Source organism: Phalangium opilio, unplaced genomic scaffold, assembly GCF_054372755.1.
Source record: "Phalangium opilio isolate 3A_F unplaced genomic scaffold, DU_Popi_V2 ptg000019l_1, whole genome shotgun sequence".
NCBI classification, from domain to species: Eukaryota; Metazoa; Arthropoda; class Arachnida; order Opiliones; family Phalangiidae; genus Phalangium; species Phalangium opilio.
In genome coordinates, this window is record NW_028324152.1 from 4,206,543 (window position 1) to 4,232,403 (window position 25,861).

The 25,861-nt window shown below is 42.2% G+C and overlaps 1 non-coding gene and 5 pseudogenes across 1 annotated transcript; 1 reads left to right on the forward strand and 5 right to left on the reverse strand.

Moving 5' to 3' along the window:
• The first annotated feature begins 2,072 nt into the window (after nucleotides 1-2,072).
• Nucleotides 2,073-2,145, forward strand: TRNAH-GUG (transfer RNA histidin (anticodon GUG)). The gene has a single exon. It is a non-coding gene; the product is annotated as a tRNA-His (tRNA).
• Nucleotides 2,146-15,856: 13,711 nt separating this feature from the next.
• Nucleotides 15,857-15,975, reverse strand: LOC149700205 (5S ribosomal RNA; annotated as a pseudogene).
• Nucleotides 15,976-16,097: 122 nt separating this feature from the next.
• Nucleotides 16,098-16,200, reverse strand: LOC149700206 (5S ribosomal RNA; annotated as a pseudogene).
• A 136-nt stretch (nucleotides 16,201-16,336) lies between these two features.
• On the reverse strand, nucleotides 16,337-16,455 carry LOC149700207 (5S ribosomal RNA; annotated as a pseudogene).
• A 585-nt stretch (nucleotides 16,456-17,040) lies between these two features.
• Nucleotides 17,041-17,143, reverse strand: LOC149700208 (5S ribosomal RNA; annotated as a pseudogene).
• A 137-nt stretch (nucleotides 17,144-17,280) lies between these two features.
• LOC149700209 (5S ribosomal RNA) lies at nucleotides 17,281-17,399 on the reverse strand (annotated as a pseudogene).
• Between the last annotated feature and the right edge of the window lie 8,462 nt (nucleotides 17,400-25,861).

Consider the following 25,861-nt stretch of genomic DNA (forward strand, 5'->3'; position numbering starts at 1 on the left):
AACATTTTAAATTCTAATTTTCCTTGGCGCAATGCATAGTGCGTTCGGCTGTTAACCGAATGGTTGGTGGTTCGAGCCCATCCGGGAGCGGTGTTGTGGAGTCTCATATGTGACGTAAAAAGTCAAAGTTTTTCCACGATACCTGACGGCCATTTAATTTTTGGGCTTCCGTGGCGCAATGGTTAGCGCGTTCGGCTGTTAACCAAAAGGTTGGTGGTTCGAGCCCATCCGGGAGCGGTGTTGTGAGGTCTCAGATATAACCAAAAAGTCAAAGTTTTTCCACAATACCTGACAACCATTGAATTTCTGAGCTTCCGTGGCTCAATGGTTAGCGCGTTCGGCTGTTAACTGAAAGGTTGGAGGTTCGAGCCCATCCGGGAGCGGTGTTGTGAGGTCTCAGATGTGACGTAAAAAGTCAAAGTTTTTCCACAATACCTGACAACATTTTAAATTCTAAGCTTCCATGGCGCAATGCTTAGTGCGTTCGGCTGTTAACCGAAAGGTCGGTGGTTCGAGCCCACGCGGGAGCGGTGTTGTGAGGCCTCAGATGTGACGTAAAAAGTCAAAGTTTTCCCACAATACCTGACGAACATTTATTTTTTGGGCTTCCGTGGCGCAATGGTTAGCGCAATCGGCTGTGAACCGAAAGGTTGGTGGTTCGAGCCAATCCCGGAGCGGTGTTGTGGAGTCTCATATGTGACGTAAAAAGTCAAAGTTTTTCCACGATACCTGACGGCCATTTAATTTTTGGGCTTCCGTGGCGCAATGGTTAGCGCGTTCGGCTGTTAACCGAAAGGTTGGTGGTTCGAGCCCATCCGGGAGCGGTGTTGTGAGGTCTCAGATGTAACCAAAAAGTCAAAGTTTTTCCACAATACCTGACAACCATTGAATTTCTGAGCTTCCGTGGCTCAATGGTTAGCGCGTTCGGCTGTTAACTGAAAGGTTGGAGGTTCGAGCCCATCCGGGAGCGGTGTTGTGAGGTCTCAGATGTGACGTAAAAAGTCAAAGTTTTTCCACAATACCTGACAACATTTTAAATTCTAAGCTTCCATGGCGCAATGCTTAGAGCGTTCGGCTGTTAACCGAAAGGTCGGTGGTTCGAGCCCACCCGGGAGCGGTGTTGTGAGGCCTCAGATGTGACGTAAAAAGTCAAAGTTTTCCCACAATACCTGACGAACATTTATTTTTTGGGCTTCCGTGGCGCAATGGTTAGCGCATTCGGCTGTTAACCGAAAGGTTGGTCGTTCGAGCCCACCCGGGAGCGGTGTTGTGAGATATCAAATGTAACGTAAAAAGTCAAAGTTTTTCCACAATACCTGACAACGTTTTAAATTCTAAGCTTCCGTGGCGCAATGCTTAGTGCGTTCGGCTGTTAACCGAAAGGTTGGTGGTTCGAGCCCATCCGGGAGCGGTGTTGTGAGGTCTCAGATGTAACCAAAAAGTCAAAGTTTTTCCACAATACCTGACAACCATTGAATTTCTGAGCTTCCGTGGCTCAATGGTTAGCGCGTTCGGCTGTTAACTGAAAGGTTGGAGGTTCGAGCCCATCCGGGAGCGGTGTTGTGAGGTCTCAGATGTGACGTAAAAAGTCAAAGTTTTTCCACAATACCTGACTGCCATTTAATTTTTGGGCTTCCGTGGCGCAATGGTTAGTGCGTTCGGCTGTTAACTGAAAGGTTTGTGGTTCGAGCCCATCCGGGAGCGGTGTTGTGAGGGCTCAGATGTGACGTAAAAAGTCAAAGTTTTTCCACAATACCTGACGACGATATAATTATTGGGATTCCGTTGCGCAACGGTTATCGCGTTCATCTGTTAACCGAAAGGTTGGTGGTTCGGGCCCACCCGGGGGCGGTGTTGTGAGATCTCAGAAGGAATGTAAAAAGCCAAAGTTTTTCTACAATACCTGACAACATTTTAAATTCTAAGCTTCCATGGCGCAATGCTAAGTGCGTTCGGCTGTTAACCGAAAGGTCGGTGGTTCGAGCCCACGCGGGAGCGGTGTTGTGAGGCCTCAGATGTGACGTAAAAAGTCAAAGTTTTCCCACAATACCTGACGAACATTTATTTTTTGGGCTTCCGTGGCGCAATGGTTAGCGCATTCGGCTGTGAACCGAAAGGTTGGTGGTTCGAGCCCATCCCGGAGCGGTGTTGTGAGGTCTCAGATGTAACCAAAAAGTCAAAGTTTTTCCACAATACCTGACAACCATTGAATTTCTGAGCTTCCGTGGCTCAATGGTTAGCGCGTTCGGCTGTTAACTGAAAGGTTGGAGGTTCGAGCCCATCCGGGAGCGGTGTTGTGAGGTCTCAGATGTGACGTAAAAAGTCAAAGTTTTTCCACAATACCTGACGGCCATTTAATTTTTGGGCTTCCGTGGCGCAATGGTTAGCGCGTTCGGCTGTTAACCGAAAGGTTGGTGGTTCGAGCCCATACGGGAGCGGTGTTGTGAGGTCTCAGATGTGACGTAAAAAGACAAAGTTTTTCCACAATACCTGACAACCATTGAATTTCTGAGCTTCCGTGGCTCAATGGTTAGCGCGTTCGGCTGTTAACTGAAAGGTTTGTGGTTCGAGCCCATCCGGGAGCGGTGTTGTGAGGTCTCAGATGTGACGTAAAAAGTCAAAGTTTTTCCACAATACCTGACGACGATATAATTATTGGGATTCCGTTGCGCAACGGTTATCGCGTTCATCTGTTAACCGAAAGGTTGGTGGTTCGGGCCCACCCGGGAGCGGTGTTGTGAGATCTCAGAAGGAATGTAATAAGCCAAAGTTTTTCTACAATACCTGACAACATTTTAAATTCTAAGCTTCCATGGCGCAATGCTTATTGCGTTCGGCTGTTAACCGAAAGGTCGGTGGTTCGGGCCCACCCGGGAGCGGTGTTGTGGGGTCTCAGATGTAGCGTAAAAAGTCATAAGTTTTCCACAATACATGACAACATTTTAAATTCTAATTTTCCGTGGCGCAATGCTTAGTGCGTTCGGCTGTTATCCAAAAGGGTGGTGGTTCGAGCCCATCTGGGAGCGGTGTTGTGAGGTGTCAGCTGTTACCCAGAATATAAAAGTTTTTCCACAATAACTGAAGACCATTTAATTTTTGGGCTTCCTTTGCGCAATGGTTATCGAGTTCATCTGTTAACCGAAAGGTTGGTGGTTCCAGCCCATCCGGGAGAGGTGTTCTGGGGTCTCAGATGTAGCGTACAAAGTCATAAGTTTTCCACAATACATGACAACATTTTAAATTCTAATTTTCCGTAATGCAATGCTTAGTGTGTTCGGCTGTTAACCGAAAGGTTGGTGGTTCGAGCCCATCCGGGAGCGGTGTTGTGTGGTCTCAAATGTGACGTAAAAAGTCAAAGTTTTTCCACAATACCTGACAACAATATAATTTCTGAGCTTCCGTGGCTCAATGATTAGCGCGGTCGGCTGTTAACCGAAAGGTTGGTCGTTCGAGCCCACCCGGGAGCGGTGTTGTGAGGTCTCAGATGTGACGTAAAAAGTCAAAGTTTTTCCACAATACCTGACAACCATTGAATTTCTGAGCTTCCGTGGCTCAATGGTTAGCGCGTTCGGCTGTTAACTGAAAGGTTGGTGGTTCGAGCCCATCTGGGAGCGGTGTTGTGAGGTCTCAGATGTGACGTAAAAGTAAAAGTTTTTCCACAATACCTGACGACGATATAATTTTTGGGCTTCCGTTGCGCAATGGTTATCGCGTTCATCTGTTAACCGAAAGGTTGGTGGTTCGGGCCCACCCGGGAGCGGTGTTGTGAGATCTCAAAAGTAACGTAAAAAGCCAAAGTTTTTCCACAATACCTGACAACATTTTAAATTCTAAGCTTCCATGGCGCAATGGTTAGCGCATTCGGCAGTTAACCGAAAGGTTGGTGGTTCGAGCCCATCCCGGAGCGGTTTTGTGGAGTCTCAGACGTGACGTAAAAAGTCAAAGTTTTTCCACAATACCTATTGGATGTGGAACATATTGGACTATAACCTACTCAAAGGACATCCCCGTATCTCTAGTAGAACCTGAGTTATGGCATGTTTTTGAACATTTCGCTTAATTACTCGGCCCATGCTTGTCGTAGCACTAAGTTTATAGTATGGTTGGATGGGCGGACAAATTGGATTATAACACACTCAAAGGACATCCCTGTATCTCTTGTAGAACCAGAGGGTAAACGAGTGCGAGAGGGTGGGTTAGCTAAACGAGTGCGACAGGGTGGGGCTAGATAAAAGTGTGCGACAGGGTTGGTTAGCTGAACGAGTGCCACAGGGTGGGTTAGCTAAACGAGTGCGACAGGGTGGGTTAGCTAAACGAGTGCGACAGGGTGGGTTAGCTAAACGAGTGCGACAGGGTGGGTTAGCTAAACGAGTGCGACCGGGTTGGTTAGCTAAACGAGTGCGATAGGGTTGGTTAGCTAAACGAGTGCCACAGGGTGGGTTAGCTAAACAAGTGCCACAGGGTGGGTTAGCTAAACGAGTGCGACAGGGTGGGTTAGCTAAACGAGTGCGACAGGGTGGGTTAGCTAATCGAGTGCGACAGGGTGGGTTAGCTAAACGAGTGCGACAGGGTGGGTTAGCTAAACGAGTGCGACAGGGTGGATTAGCTAAACGAGTGCGACAGGGTGGGTTAGCTGAACGAATGCGACAGGGTGGGTTAGCTGAACGAATGCGACAGGGAGGGTTAGCTAAACGAGTGCGACAGGGTGGGTTAGCTAAACGAGTGCGACAGGGTGGGTTAGCTAAACGAGTGCGACAGGGTGGGTTAGCTAAACGAGTGCGATAGGGTGGGTTTAGCCAAACGAGAGAGCCATGTTTGTCGTAGCCGTAAGCTTTTATTAAGGGTGGATGGGGGACAAGTTGGACTATAACATACTCAAATGACATCCCCGTATCTCTAGTAAAACCAGAGTTACGAGCTTCCAAAATAAAGTGTAATGTTAATCCTATGGAGTGTATGTTCACGAACATTTTGCTTAATTACTCGGCCCTGATTTCCCTGAATTTTCCCTGAGGTTTTTGTCAACTATTTATTTCCCTGATTTTTCCAGATTTTCCCGGTTTTCCAGGTTTGTATGAGCCCTGATTCGAAATAAATTTATATTTTTGTTGTGGCTCGTTTTGTGAAGGAAAAGTAGGGCAGATTTCAGAAGAATGCTTCGACTAGTGTAGAAAATGCAGGTGAGTTCTCCTTGTTTGTCATTCAACGGTACTAATTACGTTGTTAGTTTATAATATTGAATATCGGTAATGGTATGGAAATGGTTCTCTGCTATATTTGATTTCGGTAATGGTTGGAAATGAGATAACGTTTCTTAATCGGGAATGGGAATGGTTGGTATTTGGAAACCACGGATCGGTAACGTATGGGGAGGTTGATGAAATCTATGGGTGGAATTGGTAAACAAAAATTTGAACAAGAGTGGTATGGATATGGTAACGTTTGAAACTGAAATGCAGCTCTCTAAACCTTAGAGTATATCGTAGTGGTATCTATGCTCCTTGGTTTTCCGTTCCAAAACTTCCGTTGGCTGGGATCTCCGTCGAAAAGAAAAATGGCGATATGGTGGACGTAGAAACACGTTGCAATTCTTATATTAAAGATACTGGGAATAAATTTGTTCAAATCGTTTTAATTTAACCACGGAATTCTCACTCACACATATCACAACAAAACATCATTGACGATCATTTAAATGTTTTGTAGAAAACTAGAAACCCCGACTAAAAGCCAACTTCTTAGCCAAGGCTTAATTTACACCGTTCCGACAGAAGCAGACGTGAGCCATTTTCGCTCCCAAAATCACAAGATAAAAAAAGTTCTAAACCGGATGTGTGTAAGTTAATGCGCGTGGGCGCTAAAAAATGGGGTAACTATTTCTTTGGGAGTTAAGCGGTGTATGAATCCGCTGAGCTTTACGGCGAAACTTTGTTGTTACGGGCTTTTGACCAGTTTCGTACTTCGGGTTATTATGAACTCCTGGTGGGACAAAGTTCAACTCCGGTACTAGCAAACGCAAAAACTAAACGCTAGTTCAGCACAACCAAAAACTAAACAGAAATTCGTTTACTGATCATAAACAAAACTACTAAAACATAGCACCAGCGATAGCGATTAAATGAAATCCAAAACTTATTTACTTGAAAAGTATTAATGTTCATCAAAATAATATCAAAAATAAACATAAGCAAATTATCATCTTAAAAACAGATCAAGAGCAGCGCTATCCAGTTAACTGTAACCTAAACAAAAGTCCACACGAATAATCAATCATTATATGGACTAACAAGATTATGATACTTTACGAAATCATTTTTTAAAAAAATAGACTCTAGTCTTTAAACATATTAACCACAATACATAAAAAGAATAGAACAAAACACAAAATTTACAGAGCGCTCTAAATTAACTTCAAAGTGAATTCACATTAATCCATTTACTTTTTAATAACCCTACGCGTAACTAGATCTCTAGGTCGTAGTACTCTACTATCACTAAGATCATCACGATCATCCTGATCGTCATTATCGAATGGTTTAATTTCATTGTTTCCTATTAAACCTATACTGGTAGGGTGACTATCATTTTTCCGTTTAGTCGGTACCGAAATTTTGTCACCATTACCCGAATGCGTACTGTCAGCCTCGTAACCCTGCGCAAGGGCTGATACTGCCAGCCTTTGTCTTTCGACGTACGGTTTTAGCTCTGAAACATGATATGTTCCAGGCAATTCTTTGCCATTTGGGTGAGCCAACCTGTACGTTAGTTTTGATAACTTTTTCGAAATTTTAAAGGGACCTTCGTACTTATCCTCTAATTTATTACTAAAGTCATCCGCAGCGCTGGATAAAAAATGTGTTTTACGTAACACTAAATTTCCATCCTGGAACTCGAAATCACGATGACTTCGGTCATAGTACGCTTTTTGCTTTTGTTGAGCAATTTTAATGCGGTCTTTAGCCTTTTCAACAGCTTCCTCCACTACCGAAGCTACTCTGAGACCATAAAAACTCTCAGTCTCAGGCACTAAATATTCTTCCGGATTTTTATCTTTCAGAACGCTACTGGCCGTTCTCAGTTCGCGACCAAACATCAAGAACGCAGGGGTGTATCCTGTCGTCTCTTGACGAGCGGTCCTAATAGCCATGGCGAACTGGGAAATGCCTTTGTCCTAATCTTTGTGATTATCCTCTACATAGGATACTACCATAGTTCCTATGATTCTATTAAACCTTTCTGTTAGGTTACCCTGAGATGAATATAAGGACGTATAGCGTTGTTTGACCTGCAACGTCTCGAAAACCTTTTTGAAAATACGAGAAACAAACTGTCGGCCATTGTCGCTTACTACGCAGGTGGGCAATCCAAATCGCGTAAAAATGTCACCGATAAGATGACGCACAATAGGCTTAGTAGTAGCGGTCCTTAACGGGAATATCTCCACCCATTTGGTTAAGGTGTCTGACACCACTTATCATTTTCTAAATATTGAAAAATCGCGCTCATTTCTTTGTCGTTACGCTGTGCTTGTATAATGTCGTCGCGGTCAAACTTGACTAATACCGGGCTAGAATGAGGGATGCTAGATGTTATTGCACTAAGAATACCTATATCACAGTCGGAGTTACGCGTTAATTGTTCATACCTATTTAGGATCCTTGATTGTTCAACTACCGCTGAAGTTTCGGTATGCTCGTCTTGTTCCGGTATCCGCGAGAGGGCGTCAGCTACAACATTATCTTTGCCGGGTATATGGTTTACAGTGAAATCAAAAGCTTGTAGCCTTGCGTTCCACCTGGCAAATTTGCCGGTGGGGTCTCGCGCGCGGTAAAGCCAGCGTATTGCACTGTGATCGGTAAAAACTTCAAATTTTGACCCTTTATGTATGGGCGGAACTTCTCTACTGCCCAGACGACAGCTAAACATTTCCGCTCAGTCGTGGAATATTTTCTTTCCGTGTCGCTAAGTGTGCGGCTAGCGAATTGGACGACGTGTCGCTTTCCCTTTGTTTTCTGCGACAGCACTGCTTCCAATCCAAGGTAGGAAGCGTCCGTGTGTAGTATGAAGGGCTGTGTATAGTCCGTTGAACTTAACACTGAGGCCGACGACAATTCTTTCTTCAAGGTATAAAGGTACGTCCGCACTAGGCGTAAATTTTCGCTCGCCACGCTACGTACGCTACGCTCGCCACGCACGCATCGTTACGTAATAAGTCAGTGTTTTTCCACAATACCTGACGAACATTTAATTTCTGAGCTTCCGTGGCTCAAAGGTTAGCGCGTTCGGCTGTTAACCGAAAGGTTGGTGGTACGAGCCCATCCGGGAGCGGTGTTGTGAGGTGTCAGATGTAACCCAAAATATAAATGTTATTCCACAATACCTGAAGACCACTTAATTTTTGGGCTTCCGTTGCGCAATGGTTTGCGCGTTCGGCTGTTAACAGAAAGGTTGGTGGTTCGAGCACACCCGGGAGCGGTGCTGTGAGGTCTCAGATGTTACGTAAAAAGTCAGTGTTTTTCCACAATACCTGACGAACATTTAATTTTTGGGCTTCCGTGGCGCAATGGTTAGCGCGTTCGGCTGTTAACCGAAAGGTTGGTAGTACGAGCCCATCCGGGAGCGGTGTTGTGAGTTGTCAGATGTAACCCAAAATATAAATGTTATTCCACAATACCAGAAGACCACTTAATTTTTGGGCTTCCGTTGCGCAATGGCTTGCGCGTTCGGCTGTTAACAGAAAGGTTGGTGGTTCGAGCACACCCGGGAGCGGTGCTGTGAGGTCTCAGATGTTACTTAAAAAGTCAGTGTTTTTCCACAATACCTGACGAACATTTAATTTTTGGGCTTTCGTGGCGCAATGGTTAGAACGTTCAGCTGTTAACCGAAATGTTGGTGGTTCGAGCCCACCCGGGAGAGGTGTTGTGGGGTCTCAGATGTAGCGTGAAAAGTCATAACGTTTCCACAATACCTGAAAAACATTTAATTTCTGAGTTTCCGTGGCTCAATGGTTAGCGCGTTCGGCTGTTAACCAGTAGGTTGGTGGTTCGAGCCCACCTGGGAGCGGTGTTTTGGGATCTCAAGTGTAACGTAAAAAGCCAAAGTTTTTCCACAATACCTGACGACCATTTAATTTTTGGGCTTCCGTGGCGCAATGGTTAGCGCGTTCGGCTGTTAACCGTAAGGTTGGTGGTACGAGCCCATCCGGGAGCGGTGCTGTGAGGTCTCAGATGTTACGTAAAAAGTCAGTGTTTTTCCACAATACCTGACGAACATTTAATTTTTGGGCTTCCGTGGCGCAATGGTTAGCGCGTTCAGCTGTTAACCGAAGGGTTGGTGGTTCGAGCCCACCCGGGAGAGGTGTTGTGGGGTCTCAGATGTAGCGTGAAAAGTCGTAACTTTCTACAATAACTGACAACCATTTAATTTCTGAGCTTCCGTGGCTCAAAGGTTAGCGCGTTCGGCTGTTAACCGAAAGGTTGGTGGTACGAGCCCATCCGGGAGCGGTGTTGTGAGGTGTCAGATGTAACCCAAAATATAAATGTTATTCCACAATACCTGAAGACCACTTAATTTTTGGGCTTCCGTTGCGCAATGGTTTGCGCGTTCGGCTGTTAACCGAAAGGTTGGTGGTTCGAGCACACCCGGGAGCGGTGCTGTGAGGTCTCAGATGTTACGTAAAAAGTCAGTGTTTTTCCACAATACCTGACGAACATTTAATTTTTGGGCTTCCGTGGCGCAATGGTTAGCACGTTCAGCTGTTAACCGAAATGTTGGTGGTTCGAGCACACCCGGGAGCGGTGCTGTGAGGTCTCAGATGTTACGTAAAAAGTCAGTGTTTTTCCACAATACCTGACGAACATTTAATTTTTGGGCTTTCGTGGCGCAATGGTTAGAACGTTCAGCTGTTAACCGAAATGTTGGTGGTTCGAGCTCACCCGGGAGAGGTGTTGTGGGGTCTCAGATGTAGCGTGAAAAGTCATAACGTTTCCACAATACCTGAAAAACATTTAATTTCTGAGTTTCCGTGGCTCAATGGTTAGCGCGTTCGGCTGTTAACCAGTAGGTTGGTGGTTCGAGCCCACCTGGGAGCGGTGTTTTGGGATCTCAAGTGTAACGTAAAAAGCCAAAGTTTTTCCAAAATACCTGACGACCATTTAATTTTTGGGCTTCCGTGGCGCAATGGTTAGCGCGTTCGGCTGTTAACCGTAAGGTTGGTGGTACGAGCCCATCCGGGAGCGGTGCTGTGAGGTCTCAGATGTTACGTAAAAAGTCAGTGTTTTTCCACAATACCTGACGAACATTTAATTTTTGGGCTTCCGTGGCGCAATGGTCATCGCGTTCAGCTGTTAACCGAAGGGTTGGTGGTTCGACCCCACCCGGTAGAGGTGTTGTGGGGTCTCAGAAGTAGCGTGAAAATTCATAACTTTTCTACAATAACTGACATCCATTTAATTTCTGAGCTTCCGTGGCTCAAAGGTTAGCGCGTTCGGCTGTTAACCGAAAGGTTGGTGGTACGAGCCCATCCGGGAGCGGTGTTGTGAGGTGTCAGATGTAACCCAAAATATAAATGTTATTCCACAATACCTGAAGACCACTTAATTTTTGGGCTTCCGTTGCGCAATGGTTTGCGCGTTCGGCTGTTAACCGAAAGGTTGGTGGTTCGAGCACACCCGGGAGCGGTGCTGTGAGGTCTCAGATGTTACGTAAAAAGTCAGTGTTTTTCCACAATACCTGACGAACATTTAATTTTTGGGCTTCCGTGGCGCAATGGTTAGCACGTTCAGCTGTTAACCGAAATGTTGGTGGTTCGAGCACACCCGGGAGCGGTGCTGTGAGGTCTCAGATGTTACGTAAAAAGTCAGTGTTTTTCCACAATACCTGACGAACATTTAATTTTTGGGCTTTCGTGGCGCAATGGTTAGAACGTTCAGCTGTTAACCGAAATGTTGGTGGTTCGAGCTCACCCGGGAGAGGTGTTGTGGGGTCTCAGATGTAGCGTGAAAAGTCATAACGTTTCCACAATACCTGAAAAACATTTAATTTCTGAGTTTCCGTGGCTCAATGGTTAGCGCGTTCGGCTGCTAACCAGTAGGTTGGTGGTTCGAGCCCACCTGGGAGCGGTGTTTTGGGATCTCAAGTGTAACGTAAAAAGCCAAAGTTTTTCCAAAATACCTGACGACCATTTAATTTTTGGGCTTCCGTGGCGCAATGGTTAGCGCGTTCGGCTGTTAACCGTAAGGTTGGTGGTACGAGCCCATCCGGGAGCGGTGCTGTGAGGTCTCAGATGTTACGTAAAAAGTCAGTGTTTTTCCACAATACCTGACGAACATTTAATTTTTGGGCTTCCGTGGCGCAATGGTCATCGCGTTCAGCTGTTAACCGAAGGGTTGGTGGTTCGAGCCCACCCGGTAGAGGTGTTGTGGGGTCTCAGAAGTAGCGTGAAAATTCATAACTTTTCTACAATAACTGACATCCATTTAATTTCTGAGCTTCCGTGGCTCAAAGGTTAGCGCGTTCGGCTGTTAACCGAAAGGTTGGTGGTACGAGCCCATCCGGGAGCGGTGTTGTGAGGTGTCAGATGTAACCCAAAATATAAATGTTATTCCACAATACATGAAGACCATTTAATTTTTGGGCTTCCGTTGCGCAATGGTTTGCGCGTTCGGCTGTTAACAGAAAGGTTGGTGGTTCGAGCACACCCGGGAGCGGTGCTGTGAGGTCTCAGATGTTACGTAAAAAGTCAGTGTTTTTCCACAATACCTGACGAACATTTAATTTTTGGGCTTCCGTGGCGCAATGGTTAGCGCGTTCAGCTGTTAACCGAAAGGTTGGTGGTTCGAGCCCACCCGGGAGAGGTGTTGTGGGGTCTCAGATGTAGCGTGAAAATTCATAACTTTCTACAATAACTGACAACCATTTAATTTCTGAGCTTCCGTGGCTCAAAGGTTAGCGCGTTCGGCTGTTAACCGAAAGGTTGGTGGTACGAGCCCATCCGGGAGCGGTGTTGTGAGGTGTCAGATGTAACCCAAAATATAAATGTTATTCCACAATACCTGAAGACCACTTAATTTTTGGGCTTCCGTTGCGCAATGGTTTGCGCGTTCGGCTGTTAACAGAAAGGTTGGTGGTTCGAGCACACCCGGGAGCGGTGCTGTGAGGTCTCAGATGTTACGTAAAAAGTCAGTGTTTTTCCACAATACCTGACGAACATTTAATTTTTGGGCTTCCGTGGCGCAATGGTTAGCGCGTTCGGCTGTTAACCGAAAGGTTGGTAGTACGAGCCCATCCGGGAGCGGTGTTGTGAGTTGTCAGATGTAACCCAAAATATAAATGTTATTCCACAATACCAGAAGACCACTTAATTTTTGGGCTTCCGTTGCGCAATGGTTTGCGCGTTCGGCTGTTAACAGAAAGGTTGGTGGTTCGAGCACACCCGGGAGCGGTGCTGTGAGGTCTCAGATGTTACGAAAAAGGTCAGTGTTTTTCCACAATACCTGACGAACATTTAATTTTTGGGCTTCCGTGGCGCAATGGTTAGAACGTTCAGCTGTTAACCGAAATGTTGGTGGTTCGAGCCCACCCGGGAGAGGTGTTGTGGGGTCTCAGATGTAGCGTGAAAAGTCAAAACTTTTTCACAATACGTGACAACCATTTAATTTCTGAGCTTCCGTGGCGCAATGGTTGGCGCGGTCGGCTGTTGACCAATAGGTTGGTGGTTCGAGCCCATCCGGGAGAGGTGTTGTGGGGTCTCAGATGTAGCGTAAAAAGTCAAAACTTTTCCACAATACGTGACAACCATTTAATTTCTGAACTTCCGTGGCGCAATGGTTAGCGCGTTCAGCTGTTAACCGAAAGGTTGGTGGTTCGAGCCCACCCGGGAGAGGTGTTGTTGGGTCTCAGATGTTACGTAAAAAGTCAGTGTTTTTCCACAATACCTGACGAACATTTAATTTTTGGGCTTCCGTTGCGCAATGGTTTGCGCGTTCGGCTGTTAACCAATAGGTTGGTGGTTCGAGCCCACCTTGGAGCGGTGTTGTGAGGTATCAGTTGTAACGTAAAAAGTCAGAGTTTTTCCACAATACCTGACGAACATTTAATTTTTGGGCTTCCGCGGCGCAATGGTTAGCGCGTTCAGCTGTTAACCGAAAGGTTGGTGGTTCGAGCCCACCCGGGATAGGTGTTGTGGGGTCTCAGATCTACCGTGAAAAGTCATAAGTTTTCCACAATACCTGACAACCATTTAATTTCTGAGCTTCCGTGGCGCAATGGTTAGCGCGTTCAGCTGTTAACCGAAAGGTTAATGGTTCGAGCCCACCCGGAAGAGATGTTGTGGGGTCTCAGATGTAGCGTGAAAAGTCATAACTTTTCCACAATACCTGACAACTATTTAATTTCTGAGCTTCCGTGGCTCAATGGTAGGCGCGTTCGGCTGTTAACCAATAGGTTGGTGGTTCGAGCCCACCCGGGAGAGGTGTTGTGGGGTCTCAGATGTAGCGTGAAAAGTCATAACTTTTCCACAATACCTGAAAAACATTTCATTTCCGAGTTTCCGTGGCTCAATGGTTAGCGCGTTCGGCTGTAAACCAACAGGTTGGTGGTTCGAGCCCACCCGGGAGCGGTGTTTTGGGATCTCAAATGTAACGTAAAAAGCCAAAGTTTTTCCGCAATACCTGTCGACCATTTATTTTTTGGGCTTCCGTGGCGCAATGGTTAGCGCGTTCGGCTGTTAACCGAAAGGTTGGTGGTACGAGCCCATCCGGGAGCGGTGTTGTAGGGTCTCAGATGTGCCGTGAAAAGTCATAACTTTTCCACAATACCTGACAACCATTTAATTTCTGAGCTTCCGTGGCTCAATGGTTAGCGCGTTCGGCTCTTAACCAACAGGTTGGTGGTTCGAGCACACCCGGGAGAGGTGTTTTGGGGTCTCAGATGTAGCGTGAAAAGTCATAGCATTTCCACAATACCTGACAACCATTTAATTTCTGAGCTTCCGTGGCTCAATGGTTAGCGCGTTCGGCTCTTAACCAACAGGTTGGTGGTTCGAGCACACCCGGGAGAGGTGTTGTGGGGTCTCAGATGTAGCGTGAAAAGTCATAGCATTTCCACAATACCTGACAACCATTTAATTTCTGAGCTTCCGTGGCTCAATGGTTAGCGCGTTCGGCTGTTAACCAATAGGTTGGTGGTTCGAGCCCACCCGGGAGAGGTGTTGTGGGGTCTCAGATGTAGCGTAAAAAGTCAAAACTTTTCCACAATATGTGACAAGCATTTAATTTCAGAGTTTCCGTGGCTCAATGGTTAGCGCGTTCGGCTGTTAACCAATATGTTGGTGGTTCGAACCCACCCGGGAGCGGTGTTGTGAGGTCTCTGATGTGACGTAAAAAGTCAAAGTTTTTCCACAATACCTGATGACCATATCATTTTCGGGCTTCCGTGTGGCAATGGTTAGCGCGCTCAGCTGTTATTCAAAAGGTTGGTGGTTCGAGCCCACCTGGGAGCGGTGTTGTGAGGTATCAGTTGTAACGTAAAAAGTCAGAGTTTTTCCACAATACCTGACGAACATTTAATTTTTGGGCTTCCGTGGCGCAATGGTTTGCGCGTTCAGCTGTTAACAAAAAGGTTCGTGGTTCGAGCCCACCCGGGATAGGTGTTGTGGGGTCTCAGATCTACCGTGAAAAGTCATAACTTTTCCACAATACCTAACAACTATTTAATTTCTGAGCTTCCGTAGCTCAATGGTTGGCGCGTTCAGCTGTTAACCGAAAGGGTGGTGGTTCGAGCCCACCCGGGAGAGATGTTGTGGGGTCTCAGATGTAGCGTGAAAAGTCATAACTTTTCCACAATACCTGAAAAACATTTAATTTCTGAGTTTCCGTGGCTCAATGGTTAGCGCGTTCGGCTGTTAACCAATAGGTTGGTGGTTCGAACCCACCCGAGAGCGGTGTTGTGAGGTCTCTGATGTGACGTAAAAAGTCAAAGTTTTTCCAAAATACCTGACGACCATATCATTTTTGGGCTTCCGTGTGGCAATGGTTAGCGCGCTCAGCTGTTATTCAAAAGGTTGATGGTTCGAGCCCACCTGGGAGCGGTGTTGTAAGGTATCAGTTGTAACGTAAAAAGTCAGAGTTTTTTCACAATACCTGACGAACATTTAACTTTTGGGCTTCCGTGGCGCAATGGTTTGCGCGTTCAGCTGTTAACCGAAAGGTTCGTGGTTCGAGCCCACCCGGGATAGGTGTTGTGGGGTCTCAGATCTACCGTGAAAAGTCATAACTTTTCCACAATACCTGACAACCATTTAATTTCTGAGCTTCCGTGGCTCAATGGTTAGCGCGTTCGGCTGTTAACCAATAGGTTGGTGGTTCGAGCCCACCCGGGAGAGGTGTTGTGGGGTCTCAGATGTAGCGTAAAAAGTCAAAACTTTTCCACAATATGTGACAACCATTTAATTTCTGAGTTTCCGTGGCTCAATGGTTAGCGCGTTCGGCTGTTAACCAATAGGTTGGTGGTTCGAACCCACCCGGGAGCGGTGGTGTGACAGCTGAACGCGCTAACCATTGCGCCACGGAAGCTCAAAAATGATGTGGTCGTCAGGTATTGTGGAAAAACTTTGACTTTTTTCGTCAAATCAGAGACCTCCCAAGTACTGACTGCGCTCGACGCTGCTTAACTTCGGTGATCGGACGAGAACCGGTGTTTTCAGAGTGATATGGCCGTTGCCGAGAGTGCTAGTTAATAATTCGAATTTAAATTAAGTGAGACAAATTAACCTTCATCTTTTTAAACATTAACAAAAAGAAAATATGTTTGCTTTTTTCATATCTATTGGAATTTAAAAGAGGAAAAAAAGTGAAAATGCCAACGGCGCGCAGTGTTCCTAAGTGGTCTCCCTCCCAAGTACTGACTGCGCTCGACGCTGCTAAACTTCTGTGATCGGACGAGAACCGGTGTTTTCAGCGTGATATGGCCGTTGCCGAGAGTGCTAGATAATAATTTGAATTTAATTAACCTTCATCTTTATAAAACAATAACAAAAAGAAGATATGTTTGGTTTTTTCATATCTGGTGGAATTTAAAAGAGGAAACAAAAAGGAAAAAGCCAACGGCACGCAGTGTTCCCAAGTACCGACTGCGCTCGACGCTGCTTAACTTCGGTGATCGGACGAGAACCGGTGTTTTCAGAGTGATATGGCCGTTGCCGAGAAAGCTAGTTAATAATTCGAATTTTAATTAAGTGAGACAAATTAACCATCATCTTTTTAAAACAATAACAAAAAGAAAATATGTTTGGTTTTTTCATATCTATTGGAATTTAAAAGACAAAAAAATGTGAAAAAGCTAACGGAACGCAGTGTTCCTAAGTGGTCTCCCTCCCAAGTACTGACTGCGCCCGACGCTGCTTAACTTCGGTGATCGGACAAGAAACGGTGTATTCAGCGTGATATGGCCGTTGCCGAGAGTGCTAGTTAATAATTTGATTTTTTTAACCTTCATCTTTATAAAACAATAACAAAAAGAAGATATGTTTGCTTTTTTCATATCTGGTGGAATTTTAAAGAGGAAACAAAAAGGAAAAAGCCAACGGCACGCTGTGTTACCAAGTACTGACTGCGCTCGACGCTGCTTAACTATGGTGATCGGACGAGAAACGGTGTATTCAGCGTGATATGGCCGTTGCCGAGAGTGCTAGTTAATAATTTGAATTTATTTAACCTTCATCTTTATAAAACTATAACAAAAAGAAGATATGTTTGCTTTTTTCATATCTGGTGGAATTTTAAAGAGGAAAAAAAATGGAAAAAGCCAACGGCACGCTGTGTTACCAAGTACTGACTGCGCTCGACGCTGCTTAACTATGGTGATCGGACGAGAAACGGTGTTTTCAGTGTGATATGGCCGTTGCCAAGAGTGCTAGTTAATAATTCGAATTTAAATTAAGTGAGGCAAATTAACCTTCATCTTTTTAAACAATAACAAAATGAAGATATGTTTGGTTTTTTCATATCTGGTGGAATTTAAAAGAGGAAACATAAAGGAAAAAGCCAACGGCACGCAGTGTTCCCAAGCACTGACTGCGCTCGACGCTGCTTAACTTCGGTGATCGGACGAGAACCGGGGTTTTCAGCGTGATATGGCCGTTGCCAAGGGTGCTAGTTAATAATTCGAATTTAAATTAAGTGAAACAAATTAACCTTCATCTTTTTAAAACTATAACAAAAAGAAAATATGTTTGCTTTTTTCATATCTATTGGAATTTAAAAGAGGAAAATAAAGTCAAAAAGCCAACGGAACGCAGTGTTCCTAAGTGGTCTCCCTCCTAAGTTCTGACTGCGCTCGACGCTGCTTAACTTCGGTGATCGGACGAGAACCGGTGTTTTCAGAGTGATATGGCCGTTGCAGAGAATTCTAGTTAATAATTCGAATTTAAATTAAGTGAAACAAATTAACCTTCATCTTTTTAAAACAATAACAAAAAGATAATATGTTTGCTTTTTTCATATCTATTGGAATTTAAAAGAGGAAAAAAAAGTCAAAAACCAAAGGAACACAGTGCTCCTAAGTGGTCTCCCTCCCAAGTACTGACTGCACTCGACGCTGCTCAACTTCGGTGATCGGACGAGAAACGGTGTATTCAGAGTGATATGGCCGTTGCCGAGAGTGCTAGTTAATTTGAATTTAATTAACCTTCATCTTTATAAAACAATAACAAAAAGAAGATATGTTTGCTTTTTTCATATCTGGTGGAATTTTAAAGAGGAAACTAAAAGGAAAAAGCCAACGGCACGCTGTGTTACCAATTACTGACTGCGCTCGACGCTGCTTAACTATGGTGATCGGACGAGAACCGGTGTATTCAGTGTGATATGGCCGTTGCCAAGAGTGCTAGTTAATAATTCGAATTTAAATTAAGTGAGACAAATTAACCTTCATCTTTTTAAAACAATATCAAAAAGAAAATAAGTTTGCTTTTTTCATATCTATTGGAATTTAAAAGACAAAAAAAAGTGAAAAAGCTAAAGGCACGGAGTGTTCCTAAGTGGTCTCCCTCCCAAGTACTGACTGCGCTCGACGCTGCTTAACTTCGGTAATCGGACGAGAAACGGTGTATTCAGCGTAGAAATCGCTGAACGCGCTAACCATTGCGCCACGGAAGCCCAAAAATTAAATGTCGTCAGGTATTGTTGAAAAACTTCGTCTTTTGAAGTTACATTTGAGACCTCACAACACCGCTCCCAGGTGGGCTCGAACCACCAACCTTTCGATTAACAGCCGAACGCGCTAACCATTGAGCCACAGAAGCTCAGAAATTAAATGGTTGTCAGGTATTGTGGAAAACTTATGACTTTTAACGCTACATCTTAGACCCCACAACACCTCTCCCGGGTGGGCTGGAACCACCAACCTTTCGGTTAACAGCTGAACGCGCTAACCATTGCGCCACGGAAGCCCAAAAATTAAATGTTCGTCAGGTATTGTAGAAAAACTCTGACTTTTAACGTTACATCTGAGACCTCACAACACCGCTCCCGGATGGGCTCGAACCACCAAACTATCGGTTTAAAGCCGAACGCCGTATTGATTGAGCCAAGGAAGCTCTGAAATTAAATGGTCGTCAGGAATTGTGGAAAAACTTTGACTTTATACGTCAAATCTGAGACCTCACAACACCGCTCCCAGATGGGCTCGAACCACCAACCTTTCGGTTAACAGCCGAATGCGCTCACCATTTCACCACGGAAGCCCAAAAATTAAATAGTCGTCAGGTATTGTTGAAAAACTTTGACTTTTTACGTAACATCTGAAACCTCACAGCACCGCTCCCGTGTGTGCTCGAACCACCAACCTTTCAGATAACATCCGAACGCGCTAACCATTGAGCCACGGAACCTCAGAAATTAAATGGTTGTCCGGTATTGTGAAAAAGTTTGACTTTTTACGTCACATCTGAGACCTCACAACACCGCTCTCCGAATGGGATCGAACCATCAACTTCTCGGTTAACATCCGAACGCACTAAGCATTGCGCCACGGAAGCTTAGAATTAAAAATGTTGTCAGGTATTGTGGACAAACTTTGACTTTTTACGTAACATCTGACACCTCACATCACCGCTCCCGGGTGTGCTCGAACCACCAACCTTTCGGATAACAGCCGAACGCGCTAACCATTGAGCCACGGAAGCTTAGAACTTAAATGGTTGTCAGGTATTGTGGAAAACTTATGACTCTTTACGCTACATCTGAGACCTCACAACACCGCTCCCGGATGGGCTCGAACCACCAAACTATCGGTTTAAAGCCGAACGCCGTATTGATTGAGCCAAGGAAGCTCTGAAATTAAATGGTCGTCAGGAATTGTGGAAAACCTTTGACTTTATACGTCAAATCTGAGACCTCACAACACCGCTCCCAGATGGGCTCGAACCACCAACCTTTCGGTTAACAGCCGAATGCGCTAACCATTGCGCCACGGAAGCCCAAAAATTAAATAGTCGTCAGGTATTGTTGAAAAACTTTGACTTTTTACGTAACATCTGAAACCTCACAGCACCGCTCCCGGGTGTGCTCGAACCACCAACCTTTCAGATAACATCCGAACGCGCTAACCATTGAGCCACGGAACCTCAGAAATTAAATGGTTGTCAGGTATTGTGGAAAACTTTGGCTTTTAACGTTACATTTGAGATCTCACAACACCACTTCCGGGTGTTCTCGAGACACCAACCTTTCGGTTAACAGCCGACCGCGCTAACCATTGAGCCACGGAAGCTCAGAAATTAAATGGTTGTCAGGTATTGTGGAAAGCGACTTTTTACGCTACATCTGAGACCCCACAACACCTCTCCCGGGTGGGCTGGAACCAACAACCTTTCGGTTAACAGCTGAACGCGCTAACCATTGCGCCACGGAAGCCCAAAAATTAAATGTTCGTCAGGTATTGTAGAAAAACTCTGACTTTTAACGTTACATCTGAGACCTCACAACACCGCTCCCGGGTGGGCTTGAACCACCAACCTTTTGAATAACAGCTGAACGCGCTAACCATTGCTCCACGGAAGCCCAAAAATTAAATGGTCGTCAGGTATTGTGGAAAACTTATGACTTTTTACGCTACATCTGAGACCTCACAACACCGCTCCCGGATGGGCTCGATCCACCAAACTATCGGTTTAAAGCCGAACGCCGTATTGATTGAGCCAAGGAAGCTCTGAAATTAAATGGTCGTCAGGAATTGTGGAAAAACTTTGACTTTATACGTCAAATCTGAGACCTCACAACACCGCTCCCGGATGGGCTCGAACCACCAACCTTTCGGTTAACAGCCGAATGCGCTAACCATTGCGCCACGGAAGCCCAAAAATTAAATGGTCGTGAGGGATTGTGGAAAGACTTTGGCTTTTTACGTTACATTTGAGATCCCAAAACACCGCTCCCGGATGGGCTCGAACCACCAAACTATCGGTTTAAAGCCGAACGCCGTATTGATTGAGCCAAGGAAGCTCTGAAATTAAATGGTCGTCAGGAATTGTGGAAAAACTTTGACTTTATACGTCAAATCTGAGACCTCACAACACCGCTCCCAGATGGGCTCGAACCACCAACCTTTCGGTTAACAGCCGAATGCGCTAACCATTGCGCCACGGAAGCCCAAAAAATAAATAGTCGTCAGGTATTGTTGAAAAACTTTGACTTTTTACGTAACATCTGAAACCTCACAGCACCGCTCCCGGGTGTGCTCGAATCACCAACCTTTCAGATAACATCCGAACGCGCTAACCATTGAGCCACGGAACCTCAGAAATTAAATGGTTGTCCAGTATTGTGAAAAAGTTTGACTTTTTACGTCACATCTGAGACCTCACAACACCGCTCTCCGAATGGGATCGAACCATCAACTTCTCGGTTAACATCCGAACGCACTAAGCATTGCGCCACGGAACCTCAGAAATTAAATGGTTGTCAGTTATTGTAGAAAAGTTATGACTTTTCACGCTACTTCTTAGACCCCACAACACCTCTGCCGGGTGGGCTCGAACCACCAACCTTTCGGTTAACAGCTGAACGCGATGACCATTAAGCCACGGAAGCCCAAAAATTAAATGGTTGTCAGGTATTGTGGAAAAACTCTGACTTTTTACGTCACATCTGAGAATTTTGAATGCATTTTTTCTGGACAAATTTTTGACCGTATTCAGCTTAATTACCTACTAAATACTCAATAAAAGTGATTTCATCTCGATTGATCAATAAATAAAAATGTACCTCGATTTTTAAACCATTTTCAAAATCGACGTTTCTCGACCAGAAAAGCACATTTTGAGAATTTTTTCACTATTTTCAAATATAACCACTGAAACCATTATTTTTGTATTTTTTGCTATAATTCAAGCAAATATAACGATATTCATTCAAAAAACTGTTCAAATTCAATTTTCAGTAAAAAATCGTTGTCACGGATTTTGTATCTTGAAGAAAAAAACATGCGATTTTTTCGGTACACTTTTGAATGCATTTTCTTCTGGACAAATTTTTGACCGAATTCGGCTTAATTACCTATAAAATACTCATTAAAAGTGATTTCATCTCGATTGATCAATAAATAAAAATGTACCTCGATTTTTAATACCATTTTCAAAATCGACGTTTCTCGACCAGAAAAGCACATTTTGAGAATTTTTTCACTATTTTCAAATATAACCACTGAAACCATTATTTTTGTATTTTTTGCTGCAATTCAAGCAAATGTAACGATATTCATTCAAAAAACGGTTCAAAATGAATTTTCAGTAAGAAATCGTTGTCACGGATTTTGTATCTTGATGCAAAAAAAAACATGCGATTTTTTCGGTACACTTTTGAATGCATTTTTTTCTGGACAAATTTTTGACCCAATTCAGCTTAATTACCTACAAAATACTCATTAAAAGTGATTTCATCTCGATTGATCAATAAATAAAAATGTACCTCGATTTTTAATAACATTTTCGAAAACGACGTTTCTCGACCAGAGAAGCACATTTTGAGTATTTTTTCAATATTTTCAAATATAACCACTGAAACCATTATTTTTGTACTTTTTGCTTTAATTCAAGCAAATGTAACGATATTCATTCAAAAAACTGTTTAAATTCAATTTTCAATAAGAAATCGTTGTCACGGATTTTGTATCTTGATGAAAAAAAACATGCGATTTTTTCGGTACACTTTTGAATGCATTTTTTTCTGGACAAATTTTTGACCCAATTCAGCTTAATTACCTACAAAATACTCATTAAAAGTGGTTTCATCTCGATTGATCCATAAATAAAAATGTACCTCGATTTTTAATAACATTGTCGAAAACGACGTTTCTCGACCAGAGAAGCACATTTTGAGTATTTTTTCAATATTTTCAAATATAACCACTGAAACCATTATTTTTGTACTTTTTGCTTTAATTCAAGCAAATGTAACGATATTCATTCAAAAACTGTTTAAATTCAATTTTCAAGAAGAAATCGTTGTCACGGATTTTGTATCTTGAAGAAAAAAAACATGCGATTTTTTCGGTACACTTTTGAATGCATTTTTTCTGGACAAATTTTTGACCGTATTCAGCTTAATTACCTACTAAATACTCAATAAAAGTGATTTCATCTCGATTGATCAATAAATAAAAATGTACCTCGATTTTTAAACCATTTTCAAAATCGACGTTTCTCGACCAGACAAGCACATTTTGAGAATTTTTTCACTATTTTCAAATATATCCACTGAAACCATTATTTTTGTATTTTTTGCTATAATTCAAGCAAATATAACGATATTCATTCAAAAAACTGTTCAAATTCAATTTTCAGTAAAAAATCGTTGTCACGGATTTTGTATCTTGAAGAAAAAAAACATGCGATTTTTTCGGTACACTTTTGAATGCATTTTCTTCTGGACAAATTTTGACCGAATTCAGCTTAATTACCTACAAAATACTCATTAAAAGTGATTACATCTCGATTGATCAATAAATAAAAATGTACCTCGATTTTTAATAACATTTTCGAAAACGACGAAGATACAAAATCCGTGACAACGATTTCTTATTGAAAATTGAATTTAAACAGTTTTTTGAATGAATATCGTTACATTTGCTTGAACTAAAGCAAAAAGTACAAAAATAATGGTTTCGGTGGTTATATTTGAAAATATTGAAAAAATACTCAAAATGTGCTTCTCTGGTCGAGAAACGTCGTTTTCGAAAATGTTATTAAAAATCGAGGTACATTTTTATTTATTGATCAATCGAGATGAAATCACTTTTTATGAGTATTTTGTAGGTAATTAAGCTGAATTGGGTCATAAATTTGTCCAGAAAAAAATGCATTCAAAAGTGTACTCGCATGTTTTTTTTCATCAAGATACAAAATCCGTGACAACGATTTCTTACTGAAAATTCATTTTGAACCTTTTTTTGAATGAATATCGCTACATTTGCTTGAATTGCAGGAAAAAATACAATAATAATGGTTTCAGTGGTTATATTTGAAAATAGTGAAAAAATTCTCAAAATGTGCTTTTCTGGTCGAGAAACGTCGATTTTGAAAAAGGTATTAAAAATCGAGGTACATTTTTATTTATTGATCAATCGAGATGAAATCACTTTTAATGAGTATTTTATAGGTAATTAAGCCGAATTCGGTCAAAACTTTGTCCAGAAGAAAATGCATTCAAAAGTGTACCGAAAAAATCGCATGTTTTTTTTCTTCAAGATACAAAATCCGTGACAACGATTTTTTTACTGAAAATTGAATTTGAACAGTTTTTTGAATGAATATCGTTATATTTGCTTGAATTATAGCAAAAAATACAAAAATAATGGTTTCAGTGGTTATATTTGAAAATAGTGAAAAAATTCTCAAAATGTGCTTTTCTGGTCGAGAAACGTCGATTTTTAAAATGGTTTAAAAATCGAGGTACATTTTTATTTATTGATCAATCGAGATGAAATCACTTTTATTGAGTATTTTATAGGTAATTAAGCTGAATACGGTCAAAAATTTGTCCAGAAGAAAATGCATTCAAAAGTGTACCGAAAAAATCGCATGTTTTTTTTTTTCAAGATACAAAATCCGTGACAACGATTTCTTATTGAAAATTGAATTTAAACAGTTTTTTGAATGAATATCGTTACATTTGCTTGAATTAAAGCAAAAAGTACAAGAATAATGGTTTCAGTGGTTATATTTGAAAATATTGAAAAAATACTCAAAATGTGCTTCTCTGGTCGAGAAACGTCGTTTTCGAAAATGTTATTAAAAATCGAGGTACATTTTTATTTATTGATCAATCGAGATGTAATCACTTTTAATGAGTATTTTGTAGGTATTAAGCGGAATTCGGTCAAAATTTGTCCAGAAAAAAATGCATTCAAAAGTGTACCGAAAAAATCGCATGTTTTTTTTCATCAAGATACAAAATCCGTGATAACGATTTTTTACTGAAAATTGAATTTGAACAGTTTTTTGAATGAATATCGTTACATTTGCTTGAATTAAAGCAAAAAGTACAAAAATAATGGTTTCAGTGGTTATATTTGAAAATATTGAAAAAATACTCAAAATGTGCTTCTCTGGTCGAGAAACGTCGTTTTCGAAAATGTTATTAAAAATCGAGGTACATTTTTATTTATTGATCAATCGAGATGAAATCACTTTTAATGAGTATTTTATAGGTAATTAAGCCGAATTCGGTCAAAAATTTGTCCGGAAGAAAATGCATTCAAAAGTGTACCGAAAAAATCGCATGTTTTTTTTCTTCAAGATACAAAATCCGTGACAACGATTTCTTCTTGAAAATTGAATTTAAACAGTTTTTTGAATGAATATCGTTACATTTGCTTGAATTAAAGCAAAAAGTACAAAAATAATGGTTTCAGTGGTTATATTTGAAAATATTGAAAAAATACTCAAAATGTGCTTCTCTGGTCGAGAAACGTCGTTTTCGAAAATGTTATTAAAAATCGAGGTACATTTTTATTTATTGATCAATCGAGATGAAATCACTTTTAATGAGTATTTTGTAGGTAATTAAGCTGAATTGGGTCAAAAATTTGTCCAGAAAAAAATGCATTCAAAAGTGTACCGAAAAAATCGCATGTTTTTTTTCATCAAGATACAAAATCCGTGACAACGAATTCTTACTGAAAATTCATTTTGAACCTTTTTTTGAATGAATATCGTTACATTTGCTTGAATTGCAGCAAAAAATACAATAATAATGGTTTCAGTGGTTATATTTGAAAATAGTGAAAAAATTCTCAAAATGTGCTTTTCTGGTCGAGAAACGTCGATTTTGAAAAAGGTATTAAAAATCGAGGTACATTTTTATTTATTGATCAATCGAGACGAAATCACTTCTAATGAGTGTTTTATAGATAATTAAGCCGAATTCGGTCAAAAATTTGTCCAGAAGAAAATGCATTCAAAAGTGTACCGAAAAAATCGCATGTTTTTTTTTCTTCAAGATACAAAATCCATGACGATTTCTTCTTGAAAACTGAATTTAAACAGTTTTTTGAATGAATATCGTTACATTTGCTTGAATTAAAGCAAAAAGTACAAAATAATGGTTTCAGTGGTTATATTTGAAAATAGTGAAAAAATTCTCGAAATGTGCTTGTCTGGTCGAGAAACGTCGATTTTGAAAATGGTTTAAAAATCGAGGTACATTTTTATTTATTGATCAATCGAGATGAAATCACTTTTATTGAGTATTTAGTAGGTAATTAAGCTGAATACGGTCAAAAATTTGTCCAGAAAAAATGCATTCAAAAGTGTACCGAAAAAATCGCATGTTTTTTTTCTTCAAGATACAAAATCCGTGACAAC